The sequence below is a fragment of the Protopterus annectens genome, chromosome 4.part0, assembly GCF_019279795.1.
Source record: "Protopterus annectens isolate FY-2018-M chromosome 4.part0, PAN1.0, whole genome shotgun sequence".
NCBI classification, from domain to species: Eukaryota; Metazoa; Chordata; order Ceratodontiformes; family Protopteridae; genus Protopterus; species Protopterus annectens.
Window position 1 is genome coordinate 1,360,038,897 of NC_056733.1, and position 13,627 is coordinate 1,360,052,523.

A 13,627-nucleotide genomic window follows, 5' to 3' on the forward strand; every position below is an offset into this window, starting at 1 on the left:
TTGGTTTGGCATAGAGATTACATTACCCCAGGATGGCCACATACACAAAGGTGACATTAATAAACTCCAGTAGCTGAGTAGTGGACATGTCTGTATGAGCATTCAGTACTACAAGTACCAAGTGCTGTATTTAGTTTATGTATTGCATATGAAGATGTTTTAGACAGTGATGCTCACATTTATTTATTTATTTTTATTTATTTACATTTGTTGACCGGTCTAGTCCAACTGGATACATGTCCATTTTCAGTAGAGGCCCGGGGAGAAAAGCTCCAAGTATAGGCAGAAACTTATTATGCAATATTAATATAAAATAATAAGCTGTGATCAAATACAGATAATAATAATATTTGAGAGAAAAAATAATGTGTACAAAGTTATTAAGTGGGGAATGAACTAAGATCAAATACAGAAAAATAAACAATATTTGAGAGGGAAAAAAGCACAAAGAGTAATAATTTTTAAAATTAAATATTTGTGTTATGGACGTGACAACACTTGCTATTACGGAAACACTGTGGCTACCTTTAGCAGTAATCCTCCTCTGAGGAGCACATCACATCCTGTTAGTTGATTAGAGATGATGCAAGTGTCTACAGGTCTGTTTCCTTCTCTGGGTATATACTCACATATCCACCAGGACTATAAGCTCTGTTGGGCACAGACACCTACTCTCCAAACAGAGTCATGTATCAATAGACTCTGATGCCACTATAAACATGATCAGGATATAATCAGATAGTGTAAAGCCATCACCTATGAAGTGGTTATTACACATGGGCAGCTGTCTCCTACATCTTACACTCCTACTGCAGATGCTACACTGGAGTTAAAGATGATATGCAACCTGTTTCATTACCAGTACTGTGCACTACCTTACATACAGTATGGGCAAGTGGCTGTTAGGTTGGCAATGAAAGGCTGGGAAACAAAAACCTGGAAGTTCAACCAGTGTGTCTCTACTCTTAATATCCACTCTATGTAGGTGTGTATATAGCCATATGGCCCAGCCCTGTAACAAGGGTCACCATACATTTGCATAACATGTACACATGCACAACTGTTATTGCTTGCAAACGATACTAGAGAGGTCCAGCCCTGTAACAAGGGTCACTACACATTTGCATAGCATGTACACATGCACAGCTGTTATTGCTTGCAAACGATAAGAGAGAGGTCCAGCCCTGTAACAAGGGTCACTACACATTTTCATAACATGTACACATGCACAGCTGTTATTGCTTGTAAAGGATAATAGAGAGGACCAGCCCTGTAACAAGAGTCACTGCACATTTGCATAACATGTACACATGCACAGCTGTTATTTCTTGCAAATGATACTAGAGAGGGCAAACCATGTAACAAGGGTCACCATACATTTGCATAACATGTACACATGCACAGCTGTTATTGTTTGCAAATGATACTAGAGAGGGCAATCCCTGTAACATGGGTCACCATACATTTGCATAACATGTACACATGCACAGCTGTTATTGCTTGCAAATGATACTAGAGAGGTCCAGCCCTGTAACAAGGGTCACTACACATTTGCATAACATGTACACATGCACAGCTGTTATTGCTTGCAAATGATAATAGAGAGGACCAGCCCTGTAACAAGAGTCACTGCACATTGGCATAACATGTACACATGCACAGCTGTTATTGCTTGCAAATGATACTAGAGAGGGCAAGCCCTGTAACAAGGGTCACTACACATTTGCATAACATGTACACATGCACAGCTGTTATTACTTGCAAATGATACTAGAGAGGACCAGCCCTGTTACAAGGGTCACTACACATTTGCATAACATGTACACATGCACAGATGTTATTGCTTGCAAACAATACTAGAGAGGTCCAGCCCACAGCTGTTATTGCTTGCAAACGATACTAGAGAGGTCCAGCCCTGTAACAAGGGTCACTACACATTTGCATAACATGTACACATGCACAGCTGTTATTGCTTGCAAACGATACTAGAGAAGTGGATATTACATATGTTATGTGCAAGGATAGTTATCTGGCTCTTCCAATTATCTTTGCTATCATGCTGCTAAACTGTCAGATTAATACAAATGATATGTATCCTGTTATTGAGTATTGTTATTGCCAATATACATAACTACTGTTTGCATAACATAACAGAACTGCTATGTAGAATAGAATACAGATCTGCCTAAAATTCTGTACATTACACAGTTATTGGCACAATATCCCACAATGCACACCATATTTGCACAGTAAGCCCACCTTTAACATGTTCATCTTACTTATACATCCATACATAGGTCGACTGTTACAATTTATTGACATATACTATCCCCTGTTATAGCACATACTTGTTGGACCAATCCTGACACTGACAGTGGCTGGAAACGAATTGGTGAGTTCCAAGCCCATATCATTCTTGTGGTGTATGTGGAGTTTGCCTTGTGACCTGCAGCAGTACACACATAGAATACTACAAGCATTACTACTGCTCAACAGTACATCACTACAAGATAGCTATTTCCACTATATGCATTGATTACACTGTAATACTTGCAGAACAGGTATTACATACACAGACATCCTACATGCTATACATACCTTCTTAGTAAATGGAGGCATTATTGACTAGTACAATACTAATTTTTGGTACGTCTTTCAAGTGTTTTGAACTGTTCTAAAGGTAGATACAGATGGTTTGAATGTGAGACAAGGCAACCTTTTATAGTTACAGATCAGTAACATGTGCTATCCCGATAACCAGTTGGTGTTACTAAGTAGCTAATTACATACACATCAGTAGTGCTGCTACTGCCTTAGCCAATACCACGGCTACAGTGGTGTATAATTGAGTAATCCACTTGGGCATTGACCCTTTGCCTTACTTGTGAGGAAGACAGCGTGGAAGTGTTGTTTGGAATCTATTCAACAGCTGTATGGAGATGAACACTAATATATTATGTGTAATGCCTAGAGGATTTGGTCTAAATGTGAGTACTGCTGTTATATTTCTGAACATTGCTACTTGTGCAAGGTTTGTCTGTACCTAATACTTCTGCAAATGTTTCAGTCTGGCCAGGTTGTTTGACCAGCTCAAGGCTGCATAGCTATGCATATAATGTTAGGGGGTTTACAGTGTGCTTACCAGACATATTTAGTTTGTTGTTACTATGTATCATACTGTGCTGATAATCAGTACTCGGTAACACTTTCTGGTGTATGAACCTTTCAGCCCTCTGGAACGGGATTAGTTCATACAAACCCTGTTACATCAGCAGACACTGTTAAATGCTTCCTGTATAGCATGCAGGTACTGTTAGTCCTTGAATCCTTTTGGCAATACAAAGGAATGTAATAAAGGTTTGCAAAATGAAAGCTGTCTGTATATTTCTGTCATAGATATTTGCAGTCATTGCAGTTGTGTTGGTGACTGTGTCCATAGAACATATTTGTAATAGTGTATTGGCATATATTCTTCATATGTTATGTTCATATTGTTTGGAGGGGGCGGAATGGGTGATTGCTATGGTCCATGTTATACTCAGATATGAACACTTAGGATGCTGCCTACAGACATGTATGTGTGTGTGTGTGTGTGTGTGTATATATATATATATATATATATATATATATATATATATATATATATATATATATATATATATATATATATGGGTCCCCTTCACTACACCGACACGCCACAAAGCCGACACCCAAAACACCGAGACCAAAAGACCGAAAACACACAATACCGACAACTCACAAAACCAAACACCATAACACCGACACCCAAAACACCGACACACAAAACATAAACTACACATTACACACAACTATATATGCACTAACCTTAACCCAAACCCTAACCCTAAGGTCCGACACTACCGCACACTTACACTACCCGCACCCTAACCCTAACTCACTTAACCCACCCTTAAACATAAAGTCCATCACTATCGCACACTCACCCTACCCGCACCCTAACCCTAGCTCACTTAACCCGCCCCTAAAACTACAGTCCGTCACTATCACACACTTACCTTACCTGCACCCTAACCCTAAGTCCGACACTACCGCACACTCACCTTTCCCGCACCCTAACCTTAAATCCCTCACTATCGCACACATACCTGTCCGCTCCCTAACCCTAAATACCTCACTATCGCACACTTACTGAGTCGAGCTCACACGTTGCCCATGTCGGTGTTTCGGCTGTCGGGATTTCACCTTGTCAATCATTTGCGTCGTCGGTCTTTTGGTCTCGGTGTTTTGGGTGTCGGCTTTGTGGCGTGTCAGTGTAGTGAAGGGGACCTACATATATACATATATATATATATATATATATATATATATATATATATATATATATATATATATATATATATATATATATATATATATATATATATATATATATATCATTGCATATGTTTATCGGAACCTCCATAGATGTGTAGATGTTTTTAACCTATGTATATATCTACTTATATATGTAGATCTGTATATATCGACATGTCTCTATGTATCTCTCTCTCTCTCTATATATCTATATATATATATATATATATATATATATATATATATATATATATATATATATATATATATATATATATATATATATATATATATATATATATATATATATATATATATATATATATATATCTATATATGAGCATACACCTTTAATTGGGCACATGGCTGGTTGTCCTATTTCAGCACATTCATCCCTTTTGTGTTTCAACCTGTCTGCATATACAACTGGCATAGATGCATCCTAGGTAGCTTTGTGCAAGGTTACTCTGAGGATGGAGTATATGTTTTCAGGTTCTAATCCTGGAAGGTGTTATTACTTTACCTGTCAGAATAGGCACTTGTAGGGAAAGTGTGAATAACACACATTTACGTGGTTGTAAGCAGGTTTGCATGTGATCTGCGTGACGTTAAACAAAGGTAAAACCTATGAAGCTCTTCTCCATTTACCATGTTTCAGCACAGCTTACCAGTGCGCAAACCCATGGAAACCCGCTTACAACTGCTTAAGAGTGCTTTAATCCACCTGCATCCAACAGTCCTTATTCTAGCCCTCAAAATAACTTGACAGCCCTTGCAGATCTTGAACCCAGGACCATGAACACCACAGTCACTGACTTTACCACTAAGGCATTTGAGATATTTTCAAATGCTATGGTGTTTAGAATATACATTTTACTACAGGCATTCCTCACTACTGAAAACAAATGTGACAGTCAGTTGGTGTACATATGTCTGATACATGTTAATGTTCATATGTTTGTGAAAGTAGGTGTTGCAATGTGACATGACAGGGTGTATTATGAATGAGTAAGGTTCTTGCTTTGTGTCCTTTTTATATTGTCCCCATACTCCATGTATACCTCTCCAGTTCACTTATTGGATATCCGACCCAGGCCCTCCTTGATGCATGATTGCATTACGCATCATTCCTCCCCCACCCCAATCTTCACATACACAACAACCACCTCTTCTCTGGTGAATTAGGTTAATATTAATTGTTATAATACCAGAGCTGTATGTGTTTTGTGTACACTCCAATTCCTTTGGAGTGCTTCTGTGTCACAAAGTGTGGTCATAGATGTTTATATATATGGCTATTGATGTAATAATATATAAATATATATATATATATATATATATATATATATATATATATATATATATATATATATATATATATATATATATATATATATATATATATATATATATATATATATATATATATATATATATATATATATATATATATATATATATATATATATATATATATATATATATATATATATATATATATATATATATATATATATATATATATATATATATATATATATATATATATATATATATATATATATATATATATATATATTAATTTGTAACAGTAATACATATGTAGACTGGAATGTGTTGGTTCACAGACTACAGTACATTACAATGTACTGTGCATATGTACACAAAGTGACTGTCCCATTTGTGGTCATTACATTGAAATGCATATAGTCTCAAGAACATGAAACATGCATACACCTCAGATGGCTTAATGGTAAGTCACGTGACTACAGTGTGCATGGTCCAGGGTTCAACACCTTCGATCCTTTACAAATGTTTTTTACTCCAGAATAAGGCTCATTTAAGCAGTTGTAGGCATGTTTAAAAGTGTTTGTGTGATATTATAACAGCAGTTAAACACAGTTAAACAAACTTTAGTAATGTATAACCTGTGCATGCAAACATGGCCACATCTGCTAACTACTCAGGATATATGAGTCAGTGAAGTAACATCTCACTATGTGCTGACATAACATTACATTCTCTGTTGACTGTACTTTCCAGCACACATGGGTTTATATGGTTGTTTCAAATGTTTATTATACAGACGATTACTACCTATATATGCAAGCTGTGGTTAAGGTATACTTTTGAACATGATTAACATCCCTGCCTTTATCGGAATTGGAACCTCAAATGCACAGATACTATGCAGATGCTGTAACCATTACACTGTTGACATTAACGTTGCTTCCGCCTATTTCCTATTTAGATGATTTCTATGTGTAAGCTAGGCTAAGAAAAGGGTGGAGGCCCCCAAACTCACTGCGCTTCATGTACTATTGAAATAACAACATATAACAAATGTACTGTGAGACAATATATTACATTCCTAACTACATTAGGCATAGACCCTCACTGACACACATCAAGGGAAACCTTGTTGTGTGAATTGGTAACCGAATATACATCCCTGAGATCGTGTGCCCCAGAACCATGCAACCAGGTGGTGGGGGAGCCTGTCCAGTTTGATAGCTGCGAGACCTGTTGGGGGAATTGAATGGTGTTGAATTGTCACATTAACATGCCCTCTTTAGATCACTAAGTGCCCCTATCACCCTCCACAACCCCAGTTTTTAACAGCTTCCAGCAACTCTGCCTGGAATTGCTTCATTGTCTATGCTTAATAGAGGCTCATTTACTTCATCAGTGGTGCAGAGAAAGCCAACACACTGTAGCTATTCTTCTAATTGCCCTTGGGCAGATAGGTAGTAGGCTATCTGTGAACCTCTAAAGTGCAGGCCATCACAGCCATAATATGTGAATAAACAGACTTTCAGATCACAATATACAATGAGAAATTACCTTGTAGTCAGGAAAAAGTTAAGCACAGCAAGAACATACAGAACACTGATACTTGGTCACTCCAAAAGCCTATTTTAAAAGAAGACTTGTATAAGTTTAAGGCTTTCTACTGGTTACCAGTAGGTTACCTAAAGGAGAGATGAAAAACAAACACAGATGGGGAACATTCATGTAATGATACCATACCGGCCTATGTGTCAGCCTTAGGCTTTGGAATACTGGCCAAGGCTATTGGTGCCTCATTGTGCCCTATTTAGGAGAGTCCTGAGGGTGAATACCAGCACCGTAAATGGAAAACTAGCAGATTCAATGAGGGTTAGGCTTCTCAACACTAGGGGTTGTGATCACAACATACATGCACTCACAGCACTCCTCAGGATGGACAACATCAACATCTGTGCAGTAACTGAGATCTGTCTTAAGGCTCCTGAGAGCACACCAGCACTACCAAACTACAACCAGTACCAAACATTTCAGCCACAGAACATGGACCAACACAGACATGGAGGGGCTGTATCCATATTCATCAGTGATTCCTACACCTCCAGGTTAGTGGGGCAGCATGATACCTCTGAGATTATCCATGTGCAGCTAACATCAGCCACAACTGCAATGTAAACTGTGGCCTGCTACGGATCACCCTCCATGATCCAGGATCACCACTCCACCTACCTGGAGACAGTGGAGAACATGACAGTCCTAACGCACACCCTGACATTGGTCAATGTCAACTACCATACCATTAACTGGGAAATTTACTCCAGTACTCACTTCCAGGCCCTGCACTTCCTGGAATTTATAACCTCATATACCCTGTATCAGGTGGAAACCTCCCTAACAGGGGGAAGAAACTACTAGAAGTCATCATCACCAACATAGGCAAACGTTGCACCACAGTGGAGGTTAACCGGTCACTGGTTAGATCTGACCATTAACTATTCACTGTTTCCACACCCAAGCATCTCCCCCACCCATGGATACCACAGTGTATACGTTTCCTACAGCTAAATTTACACTACTAGTGACAGGGGTGGGGGGTTTCACAGCCCCCACGCTAAGGGGAAACACTGCTCAAGATACAGACAGATTTACAAATGCAGAACAGAGCATCAATGCTGGCAGATGTTGTCCCAGACTTCATCTTGCAAACTGTACAAGACAGCCTGATCCCCCACCTAATTAAGCTTTCCAACCTCAACCTCTCCACAGGCTACATGCCCATACAATGGCACATGGCAATGGTTATTCCACTCCATCAAGGTGGAATCACAACTGACCATGGTAACTACCACCCCATAAGCCTGACTATCCTGGTCTGCAATGGGTATGGTTCGCATCCTCATGGCACTCATTAACAAATACATTGGTAACCTCCAAACATGGGACCCGACCCAGGTCAGCTTGGTTGAGTGCAGTTCATGCCTACTGAACCTGTTTGATGTCTTACATACAGTCAGGAATCCAGAAAAGCACGAACAGAGAAACAACATTTCCACCACTTCTTGGTACAGGGCAACCTTCTGTCACAACTAACACAACAGCGATATCTGACACCTTCCGGAATAGTTTTATCTATACCTATTCCAGCAACTCCACTGATATTGAGGAGATCATCAGGAGGCACTGGCCCATACTGACCTTTCATGAAGAATTCAAAGATGCCCTCCCACCACACCCTAAATTTGTAAGAAAGAGGGACATTAATTTCAAGGAACTATTTGAAAGAAAACCTAATTTCCAGGCTAATAACTCTAACACACGACTAGGCACTTTCAAATGTGGGTCCTGTAATCAATGCCATGCCATTATTAATGCTCCAACACTTTACATTCCCTCCAGGAATTTTAAGATCATATCATATCATCACTACACCTGTGGGAGTAAAGGGGTCATCTACCTAGGTTTTTGCACCACCTGCTCAAGCTTCTATGTTGGCAAAACTGAGAGGCCATTTAGGAAAAGACTCTACGAACATTTTTACGATCTAAGTAAACAAAGGGAGTCTAACGCATTCTATAAGCATTCACTCACTTGCCCTGGGATAGATCTTAAATTCATAGTGTTGGAGCAAGTTACCCCGGATGCTAGGGGAGGTGACTGGGAGACCCTCGAATACAAGGAACTTATATGGCAACTTAAACTAGATGCAGGCAGACACCCTGGATTAAATGACAACATCAACATAAACAGTGTCCTCAAGCTAAGAAAGGCTCGATTATGAGAAGCTCATTCATTGCTGATAAAAAATCTTCAAGTGAAATATGATAAATGTTTTATTTTAATTTATTGCTAAATGCACTGCCTACAATTTCTTTCGATTATTTTACATTTCAGTTTTAATATTTACTGTATACATTTATTATAATGCACCAGGTTTAACTTTTAACAAAGAGACATTTTTAACAATTTATCAACTCCAGCATTTTTAAGCTTTAATTTTTTAATTGATTAATTTTTTAATTGATTAATTAATAATTAACTTCAGTGTATATAAAGCCTTGCAGCACTTTGGATGTTCACTTGATAAAGCTCGGCACAGACCGAGCGAAAGCGCTTGTGTTTTCATTGTTTTTCATGGTTTTGTATTAAAGAATTAGACTTTCTGAGCAGCAGTCTGTCTTGGTTTGGTTTTCCACCTTGGATTTATTTTTTATTGGTCTTACATACAGTCACCGAGATGTTAGATGATGGGGGAGGTGGTTCACACATACTACCTGGACCTCGCCAAGGCTTTTGGCACCATGCCCCACTCAGGTATTATTGATAAACACACCAGCCTGTACAAACACCAATGCATCACAGGTTGGGCTGCCAACGGGCTTACACACAGAGCCCACATAGTATGACTAGCAGTCTCCAGGTTAATTTCTCGACCAGTCACAACTGATGTACCACAGGACTCAGTCCTGGCAGCCCTACTGTTTGGCATATATGTCTCAGAGGTATAGGCAAACACAAGGTGGACTACGGCAGACCATGTTTGGCAATGACTGCGAACTGGGAGCCATGATTGATAGTCCAGCTGACACAGACATCCCTCAAGGGGCCTCACAGAGAACATCACTGGGTGTCAACATCACAGCCTCCAGCCAAGTGCCACTAACTGCATGGTCATTCCATTGTGGAATATTAAGCACCCACATATTAACACATAAGTGGCAGCCACTTTAATATGGACGAGGTAATGGGGTATCTGGGGATTAAGATAGATAGTGATCTCCACTTAGGCAATCATATCTCCACAGTAGTTAGGACATCCTTCTATGTAGGCCATCTGATTGCTAAAGGATTCCCATCTAGACATACTGGCATTATAGTGCCCCATTATTCATCACTCATCAGTCCTATCATAGGGTATAATAACCCATGTGGGATGTACATCAGAAGACACTTCCAACAGTTGGGAGGTCCACAAATGTATCTCACAAGGGGAATACTGGCCTCCAACTTATGGCCTATGCAGCCAGATTGAATAAACTCTGCTTTACTCAGTGGCATCTCTTTTACCCAGAGATGATCTCCGCTGGCCAACACAGCCATGTCAAACTCAGGCTTGATGGATATGCTCCACCTTTGGGAATCCATGTCACAATAAGCCACACACTGTAGTGAGCTGAACCTTGCCAAAACAATAACTGGAAGATGCTGGAGGGACAGATTCCTGTCACAGACACTCCCCATACTTTGGAACAACATCCCTAACTACATTATACACAGCCCCTCACTATCACTCTGCAAGAGAAACCTTGAAGAGTGGATGGGGAACAGTAGATGCACCCCAGAGATCCTGCCATTGGCTCTGCTCCACAGACGGATGGTTGATGAATCAATGGGGTGGCAAAAGCTGACACATTTTGGCTTGGCTTACGAATGGCCTCTGGCAGTTGGCCAAGTACCTACCTATGAATCTATACATACAGCATCTGCATATGCTGATAGCGTAATTTACTGTTCAGGTGTTTACGTACCTTGTGCCAATGGCAGTTGTGTCTGCAACAGTTGAGGGCTGCCTATGTTGGATGCACACATTAGGCTGCCTATACATGACAATTTACTGGTAGTCTTGTGTGTGTGCCATCCATTTTTACTGTGTGTGCAGGTGGAGAAAGTTGTCAGTCCTTAGATGCCTATGCTGTCAGTGTGTGTGCTGTACATTCCCTCTTTGCCAAGGCATGGGCATACTGGGCACATCTCCATCTACCTACTGGGGCTGGCTCAAGGTGTTCGTGGTCTGAGTACCTCTGTGCCTGTGGGGCCCTTGGCAATGGTGGTGGGCTGTGAGGAATTTCATAATTCTGTCCCTGCTGCAGCTGTTTCCGCATGACCATATTGTGTACCATGGCACACACTATGAAGATGTGGGCAAACGTGCTTGGAGAGTACTGCAAGGCTCCACCAGATATGTCCAAGCAATGGAACCTTGATTTCAGCATCCCAAACATACACTCTATGATGATTCTGGTTTGTGCATGTGCCTCATTATGGCGTTCCTGCATGGGTGTGTGTGCATTTCTGATGGGAGTCATCATCCATGGTTACAGTGCATAGCCAGCATCCCCCACCAGGTGGCCATTTGGGATGTCCCCCCCTGGCAAATAACTGGTACAGCTGTGAGGCATGCCAGATGTGAGAGTCATGATAGCTTCCAGGGCTGCCAGCACACACATCCATAATAATGCCCTGGGCATTGCACACAACCTGACAGTTGATGGAGGGGTATCCCTTGCAGTTTATGTTGCGCCTACCCTGCTCAATGGGTGGTGACTTGATGTGTATGTGTGTGCTGTCTATTGCACCCAGTAACTCCAGGTATTCTTCTACATGGTGGAAGAGATGCATATTGCTGGTCAATTCCTCCTGCATTCGGGAGAAGTATATGTGCTTATTGGCATGTGGTAACATGGCATCCAGGAATTGGTGTAGTACCCTGGATGCTGATGCCTGCGAGATCCCCATGATATCCCCAGTTGGTCTTTGAAAGATACCTGTAGCTAGTATTCTCAGGCTTACACATACCTTCATGTCCACTGGGATGGGTTCCCCTCTGTTTATTCTGGCTCTGAGGCGTGGCTGGCACAGCTCCACAAGTTGCTGTAGGATGTCCCTGTCCATTCTGTAACACTCTAATATCTCCAGATCATGTACCCCCTGGTAGGTTACCCTGGGTCTGAACACTCTCCTTCTCCTCTGGTGCCTGAGGTGGTCATGTGCATCATCCTCCACACCACTTTCAGTCTTCAACACTTGCTGGTGGATCAAAGCTATGGCAGCTCCTAACATGTACATACTAAATGTTCCCCGTCTATATACACCACTGGTGCAGAGTGTATGGGAATGCACAAATGTGTGTGAGGTGCTTTCGCACTTTATACTATTGTGCTATGGATGCTGCTGATGTCAGTGTGTGTGTATGAGCTATTCCAGCTGCAGCGTGTCTTAAATATGGGTTTTGCAATGATAACTGCAAGTGTGGGGCCTTTACTGTGGAGATCTACTTGCCTGCCTTGATTAATGTTTTGCCCTTTAATTCACTTTTAAACCTGGATTCCCTCTCATTATCAGGCATGCATCCACCTGCCGTCTTTCTTGTTTTGTACTTTCCCTACCCAGTCATGGCAAAATGTGCCTTGTAGCTCATATACTGCAAATCGGCTTTGTTCTGCTTTGACACTTTACTGTTTTCTTTGCAGTACAGCCCCTCCCCTTTCCTGTTCTGCAGGCAGCTGCTTGCAGCCTTGTTAGCTGTTGTCAATGGCCCACTGTAGGCTCCTAGGTGTTAATTAGTCATTTGTACTCCAATTTCACTGCTGCAGCATTTCCTTATTTCTTTCCTATATCCTTCCTGTTTCAGCTGCAGTGCGCACCGCACAAACCTGTTTACTGGGCTTACGTGCTTTTCATCTCCGTTCACATGCATGCTCGGTTACCTTGTGTACTCTCAGCTAATCATAGCTGTGGCCAATTCAACGCACCCCTATCCTGCAGCATTGCCTAGCTAGGGGCAAACCAGTTTAGCAATGCTCCAATGTGCTTACAGCAATGGCGAAACACCCCTCTCTTGATGTCATCTTTACCTTAAGGGCACACCTCTGTGTTATAACACTATGCTGTGAGGTGCATCCTTACACCAGCAGGGAATCTGCGATTCATGATTACTCCTCTCATTTACATGGCATTGCCTACTAATTCCTAGCTAGTGCACATAACACTGTCACTGCCCCTTAGCAACCCTTGTGTCATAGTATGGTGTAGCATGCCTGCCATTGACTATTATGGGGAAATCGTGATATGTGTTTCATTGCGGTTTTATTCTATTTTTTTTTTTATATTCCTTGCGATCCCCTTTGCGCACCGCTGCCCTGCACTTCCACATTGCAATAGTGCGACTGTATATGTTAAATGTTAATTTTATATTTTGTACATTTTTTTTTTATGCCAATGGCTATAT